Source organism: Poecilia latipinna, unplaced genomic scaffold (genome assembly GCF_001443285.1).
Source record: "Poecilia latipinna isolate Pla-1442-1.1 unplaced genomic scaffold, P_latipinna-1.0 Scaffold3156, whole genome shotgun sequence".
Lineage (NCBI taxonomy): Eukaryota > Metazoa > Chordata > Actinopteri > Cyprinodontiformes > Poeciliidae > Poecilia > Poecilia latipinna.
In genome coordinates this window covers 26,501-34,054 of record NW_015115772.1, presented here as the reverse complement: position 1 = coordinate 34,054, position 7,554 = coordinate 26,501, and the positions used below count along the sequence as shown (strand labels likewise).

The 7,554-nt window shown below is 38.1% G+C and overlaps 1 long non-coding RNA gene across 2 annotated transcripts; it reads left to right on the top strand.

Moving 5' to 3' along the window:
• The first annotated feature begins 832 nt into the window (after positions 1–832).
• Positions 833–3,110, top strand: LOC106940278 (uncharacterized). 2 transcript variants are annotated; one of them, XR_001423045.1, is made up of 4 exons: positions 833–1,047; positions 1,122–1,388; positions 2,572–2,653; positions 2,774–3,110. It is a non-coding gene; the product is annotated as an uncharacterized LOC106940278 (long non-coding RNA). The 2 variants fall into 2 exon arrangements; XR_001423044.1 differs by having other exon boundaries at positions 833–1,388.
• Positions 3,111–7,554: the final 4,444 nt, after the last annotated feature.

Here is a 7,554-nt window from a genome sequence, read left to right as displayed (position 1 = left end):
GCCGTATTTCCTGCGCCGGAGCAGTCCATGAGGCGTCGATGCTTATATTATGTCTATGGCATATACCCCATTGTAACGTATTTGTGATGTCACGTGTTTGCCCGAGGAGTTTTTGATTATTTTTTATGGATGCATTAATTTTCCGTTTGCGCAAGAGTATCGATTCATATACATAGTTCGCTTAACGTACGTTTATTTGTTTGGATATCACGGTATACGACTGCACTGCTTATTATTTTTGTTAGCAGCTAAAGCTAGGCAAGCAGGTAGCAAGAGGTGTCGGGTAGTTAACCAAACATTAGAACTGTCAGGAAAATCTGAAGGCCACTTGAGTTAACATTATTTAGCTGTCAAATCCACAGACTAGTGTGCGTTTGGATGTCTGCTCTCTACTCCTCCTCCTCTGCAGGGTGTGACGAGCAGGTGTGGCTTCCAGGTGTCATGCATTTCCTTCATCAAGGAGCAGTACTTAGAGGAGTGGATTCCCAGAAACAGATGCCAGAAAAATGGCAAAAAGGGTGGAATGAAGATAAGAAAGGAAGAAGATTATATAAAGTACAAAAGTCAGTATTAATTAGAAATATTAATGAAAGAAACAGGAAACAGAAGGGAAGTAGTAATAATGATCAAATTAATTTAAGAGTAGGTCATACCTATTTAAATTATATTTTATATTTAATGGGGAGGAAAAATAATGATAAATGTGAAGGATGTGGGGAGAAAGAAAATGTAGAACACGTATTGATGAACTGTAGAACATAAATCTGAAAGGGAGAAATTGAAAAGAATGGTTGGAAGGACAGGTCAAGAACGGAGTCTTTAAAGAATATTGGGAAATGAAGGAAACATAATGGATATTTATAGATTAAGAAAAGCATGATTTGTTTTTCTTCAAAATACAAGATTAAAAAATAGAATTTAATAGATGTAAAGAAATGTTGCTACACACTCGTGTACAGTAGGTGGCAGCATGGACCTTAAAGTTGCTTGCGATCCACCATAATAGAGAAGAAGAGACAGATGCCAGATGGTTGACTACTACTCGTGGTACTACTACGGTCGCTGTGTCCTCACAGACAACTTACTATTCGTCTTACCTTTGATCTCCTCTTTTCTTGTAGGTACCCAGCGTCACGCTGATTCTTTGGCCTGGGGATTTCCTCCTGCGGCGTCTGTCTCCCGTCCTCCTCGCTGCTCCCGTTCTGAAACATCCGTGGCTCACCTCCAGTCCTCACCTGCCTGTCCACCCTCCTACTGTCCATTTAATCCAGCCGAGGAACCTGAAAAGCCAAACCGGTCACAACTCACCCAGTCCACCGGCAAGCAGCCAACCACTGGAGCTGTGGATGCTCTGCGCCCCTCCTCGCTCGCCTCCCCCGCTTCATAAAGTACGATCCAGACTCCTTCCTCTGCACATTCGATTATCCAGTCATGCCCACTAATCATCTCCCTGTCTTCCAGTAAGGGTCTAGTCCGGATTTGATGCCATTTCCCCACCAGAAAAATTATTCTAAAACTTTTATGTAAATACAACTCTTAACATCATCTTCCACAGAGAAACACTAAAACTTAAGGAAAAACAAACTAACACATAATACTTTTAATAATTGCAATTTAATTAGTAGAATACCATTTAGTTAAAATTAACATGACTTGAACCAGTCTAATTTGTAGTTTTATATTAACTACTTGTAGTCTCTAACGTAGGCTAAACGGTAATATCGTTAGTTAAATATAATCAAAATTAGCATAATAATTAGAAAATGTCTAGAATGAATGTGTTTCTATTGAAAATGTTCAGGTACACTCTATAAGTGTTTTAATTCTTCAAATTGATGCTTTGATCCAAGAGGATGGAGAAGTTCTGAATGACTTGATGGTGCCAGGCTCTCTCTGTCACTGTTAAAGTTGCTGCAGGGACCCGTCTTTGGATATTGCTTGGCGAGGTAATAAAATCAAGAATACCTTTGGGTGAACTCTGGTTTAAAACAAGAATCTTTTGTTCAATTTGAGAACTTGAGAAAGTCCAGGTTTCAAACTCACATGAGAAAAGCTTGCTCTAAAATTACCTTTGGTCTCCCTTGTCCAGAGAGAGAAGCGTTGTAGTTCTGAAATTAAACCGATCTTGGAAGGTAATAAAATGTCCCAACTTAGTAATTTGAAACTGGTTTCAGCTATGCAAGGAGAGGACACGCCCTATTTGCATAATTGCATAAATAAAAAAAAAAACAAGGAAACACCCTTTTGGATAAAACTATGCACTACAGAGGAACGAATTAGATTGCTCTTGCAAAATGCATGAGCACTCTCCAAAGACTCGTCTTTGCTTTTCTTCTATTTTGGCATTTTTCCCTTTCTGCTTTCTGATTTTTTTTTTTTTTTTTTTTGCAGTTTTCTGATTTAATTTTCATGCTTCGTTTTGTTTTTGATTAAACTCTGTGACGTCGAGCACTGATTGTTTTCTGTGTGGTTTCACTTAGGCCCACGTGAGATCTGGGAGATCTTGGAATCTGAGAGAAGAAAATTGAGCCAGAGATCTTTTCAAAATGTATCTTAATTCTTCTCCAATAGGTTCTTCCTACGTCCAAAGGCCCCAAGAAGAATCCAAAACGGCTCATGTCAAATTGTGGACCATGTTGTCAGATATGTGCAGGTATGTGGTTATTCTAATGATCCTACTTCTTTGTAGAAGCACTTTCTTATTGGCTTCATTTGCCATTTGAATGTAGCTGTGCTACATATAGTTAATATTTTTTATTATTCGTCTTCTTAGCATTTTGTCAAAGATGGGAGCCAGTGTTGAAGCCTTTCTCATTGTTGTGGAACAAGGGCAGCCCTTCTTCCTGCGTTTGTGAAAACAAGAGCAGCACCAAAGACACTTCTACCATCTACTTCTACCAAAAGCTACCATTCATGGTAGCTTTTGATAAACTTTCAAAGCACACTTCATCTTCAGTGCAAAGTACCATGAATGATATATTGCTGTCAGTGCTGTTTGTTGTTTTGAAATAAAGTAGATTATGTACTGCAACTGGTGCTAGTGTTTTTGTAGATTCAAGTGGCATCTAATGTCTTTTAAAATTAATTTGGGGATTATTGATGGCCAGTGGTATTTTCTGGAAAAAAAAAAAAAAAAAAAAAAACGTCTTATTGGCTCTTGTGGCCTTTATTTGATAGTGAATTGACAGAAAAGTGGGTAATGAGAGAAGGGGGAAGACATGCAGCAAAAGCCAAGAAGTGAACCTGCAACAACCACATTGAGAACTAAGGCCTTCACATGTGGGTTGTGCTTAACCTCTGCGCCACCAGAGCTCACCCTACAAGTAGCATTTTAAAACTCAGATTTCTGTGTTCTATATTTAACACTATTCTGTGTTAAATTAACACATTCATAGTGTTAATTTTTTACACTATACAGTAGTGTTGGGTAAATCAACACTGTGTGTTAAATTTCAACTACTGAGAATGTTTCAATTCTATCACAAATAACACTTTCAGAAATGTCATTTTAACACAATCAAGAGTGGACCAATATAGACATCTACAAAGTGTTGAATTCCATTCTCTAGGAGTTGAATTAACACTTCCAAATTTGCTGTGTACCTTCCAGTGTATAATTACAAACTTGATAATTACATAATTAGCTGCTACAGAGACAAAATTACTTATTAGAAACACTGTGATTAAACAAGCCTTCCTACTGTGACCTATTTTTAATTATTATAAAGAAAAGGTGCTGAGAGAAGTGTATCCAAACAGTACAATAAAAAAAAGATATTTTGAGCAAAAACTGAGTATACTGTTAACATTTTTAAAGTGTTTTTAATAACTTATGACCAATTTACATGGTTTCTAACAGTAGCAGCAGATTGTGCGGTTTATATGTGAGGAAATGGTAAATGGCTTGTATTTGTAGTCATTTACCATTACAGAGGACCCCAAACTACTTCACACTACAGTCAGTCAATCAGCCATTCACACACACACACATGCACACGCACACACAAACACACACACATATATCCATGGCTGCCTTGGGTGCCACCAGGTCCTCTGACCACCACCAGCAACCTACTGATTGTGGGCGAACTCCCACAACCGTCAGCACCATTGTCTCTATTTAACCTGTCAACTGTTTTTGGTGACTTAATATGTGAAAAACTTATTCATCTGTGATTTTAATTCCATTTATTTAATGGAAAGACGGCAATTACATTTTTTTGACATTGGTAGAATATAGACAAAGAAATGCAGCTTATAAGCCCCATCTAGATGAGCTACTTCTGCAAACAAACTGCCTGACTTGAACAAGTAGAAGCCATGAATATATTAGCAAATATTCCGTTCAATAATTTCTAGGTTTTTCATTTTCTCTATTTTAATACTAAATTAGATGAAGAGGAAGATAATGCTGAGCTGCAGAAAACTGCCTCAGCTATTGGCGGAGTGTCCACCAAGGCTTCTGTAACAGGATCAATAATCAACCCCATATAAAATGATACATCTATTTATATGTTTGAAATATATATTTATTTGTAATTGGTAAGACTGAGTATTTAAGACATAATTAGCTGCTACATAATTAAAATATGACTTGGAGATGCCAAGGACACATTTGGACTGGTTTCAGTCTAACATCCAGAAAAAAAACTGACATCAGTATCGGGTTTGGTACAGATTCTGAATCAGATCAGGTCCATATCGATCATCTTGTTATCTGTAAAACCTAAACAGAAAAGTTAATCATTTTTCAGTACCAGATGTAAGTTCAGGTTTACTTTAGCCAAAAGCTGATGGGACACCTGCTGGCCTCTTGATAAATACCTTGTCACACACAAAAAAATAAATAGTTTCCAGTATATTTATGCTTAATCACATAGCAAGGCAAAAATCTAGTCAATGACTGCTGATCCAGTGGTTAGCTGATGACTTTGCCTGAGGAGGAACTCTGTCCTGATTGTGAAGTCCATGTTTGGAGAATGTCCTCTCCAAGCGTGGAGAGGACATTCTGGATCAGTTCCCCAGCTGATCCATGCATACACACAAAATTCAACATGACATGACCCTATGATTCAGATTAGAAGATATCTGCATGCGATTGCAGAAAACATTAGTGTTGGCTAGTTGAGTAATTGTGATTAGACATGATGATTTATGGAGCTGTTTTATTGCTCGATTTGGTTTGAGCTTATCTCAGTCTCTCATGTGAACACAAACTGTAATTTGTCCTTGAATAACAGAAAGACTAACAAGTTACTGGATATCGTGTCTTTTCAGACAAAGTTCTGGGGATGCAGAGTGGAACCAGAACTAGAAGACCTGAGAGGTCTGGAAGGTTGATCCAACAACAGCAGATCTTTAAGCAGTGATTTCTAAAGTATAAGCAGTATTTTAAATATTCTCTCAGTGAAGCACTGTAGAACTAGGTGACAAGTTTATTCACTTGTGATTTAAATTTGTATCGCTTATTTAATGAAAATACTGCTATTGCAAAATTGTGTTTATTCAACATTAACAGAATGTAGACAAAGATTTGTAATGGATATGCAGCTACTGACTGCTGACAAGTAATCTAACAAATCCATTCCCATAAGTAGAAGTCTCAGTTCCTCCAACTGCCTCCCCCCATTTCAATCTGTGACATCAACTTAAACTTCCAGAGTGACTGGAAATCAGTGCAGAAGTTGTACTTATCTGCCAAGTCATTTTCATTTCAGTGATTTTGTAATCAGTTCCTTATCACAGTGGCCTCCAGCTCATGTCTAATAGATTTCCCTGCAGCTAATAAGCACCTTTTGTCTCCATACGTCATTAGCCTCTTTAATGAAAACGTGACTCCTATCTGTGGCCCCGGCTCCGGCTCGGCTCATCCGAAGCTGCAGACATCACAACAGCAGAGCGGTGGGAAATATCACTTCTCGTTTTTAATCAATTCAATGCTGGGAATATAGAGAGCTCCAGCTGCTTTTGCTGAAAATAAGCAAAGTAGATGCAACTGTTGGTTAGTTTGCAATATTTTTGCAGAGTTTCAAACAAATGACCAGATTTAACAATGGAAAGTGAAATTTAATTTGATTAAATGTATTGTGGCAGGTATGATTGTTGTGTCTAAGGCACCACCATGCCTCTGTGGTGACGAAGAGGTGACCTCTATCTCTCTCCCTCTCTTTATCCTACCTGCTCAAACCGTTCACTTCTGGGTTGGGGATCCACCAGAACTGCCAGGCTCAGATCAAGGGTCCTGATGGAGGCCAAACTGGCATAAATTCAGATCAACACAGAGGTGAGTGATAGTGATAGTTGTCTTAGATGGCTGATTGGATGATAAAACTTTTATTCTCCTCTCGATAGTTGCCGGTGGTGATGTGGAACAGCCTCTTCCCCCGGTAACGCCGGATTCTCTTCACCCCTCTCTCTTGTATGCGTTGTTAAATTTAAGAAACAGACATTCTGCATTATTATTGATGTTGTTGTTGTGGCCTATTGGGTATTGCCATGGCGCCAGCTCTCTGTTTGCTGCTGCTGCTTCGTCAGCACTGGAACTTGGGTCTGGTCGGCTGCCTTGGCGGACTGATCCTATACAGCCAGCGAAGCCGATATTTGTATGAATGAGTGTGTGTGTGAGGTAGGTGTCCTCCATCTTTTATTCCAGTCCCTTCTTTGACTCCAACTCCAGTTGCTAAGCCTGAGGTTCTTTAAGTAGATTTAAAGATACTGAGGGCTCAGCAGATTTTAAAGTTAAAAAGTATGCTATTAAAGAATAAATTACTTAGAAATTACTTAGAAAAATAAACATTCCTATTTGTCTCCTGTCCTTCCAAAACTAAAATTAGTTGACCTTCCAGTTGGTGGAAGGTCAAAGTGTTAGCTATTGGATAGCCTGATAAAAACCAAGCCCTTGTTCCACACTACATTTCATTCAGAGGGTCTGCATTCTCTGCTATTCCAAAAGGATTGCTTCCTGGAGGCGTGGGCTGTATTGAAGTTTTAAATTTTACTCAATCGCTAACGTTTGTCCATGACATACGCAATGCTCCAGTTCCCGTTGACACAGCAAGGCTTGTTTCATATTTAATTTGCCACACCACACCTTGTTTTTTTGTAATTATGGTTTGTCATTCTACTGGACAGAAGAACAATACAGCCAGTTAGTTGTGTCCAGAACTTGTTTGCAGCCCCTCTGACCTTTTCACTCACTTCTTTTATTCTTTTTTGAAGAAATACATTTAATACCTGTTTAGAAGGTTGTAATTTTCAAAAGGTACTTTTAATCTGACAAACGAGGCTCATCAGTATGTATATTCCAATTTATTAAATATGAATGTCAATGATTGCAGGGGTGAGCTCAAGAAGACTGAAACTGAAAAACAGCAAAATATTTCATGTTGTAAAGGATATTATAGGTTTGATATTTTTCATATCCTCTCAAAAGAGTTTCTTTTTAAATGAATGGCTCTTTGGCACAGTATATGGAACAGGCACATGAGTATTATAACAGTTTTAATTACACACTTTTTATCATTATTGAGTCAGTAAGTCTTATATTTCATTAAA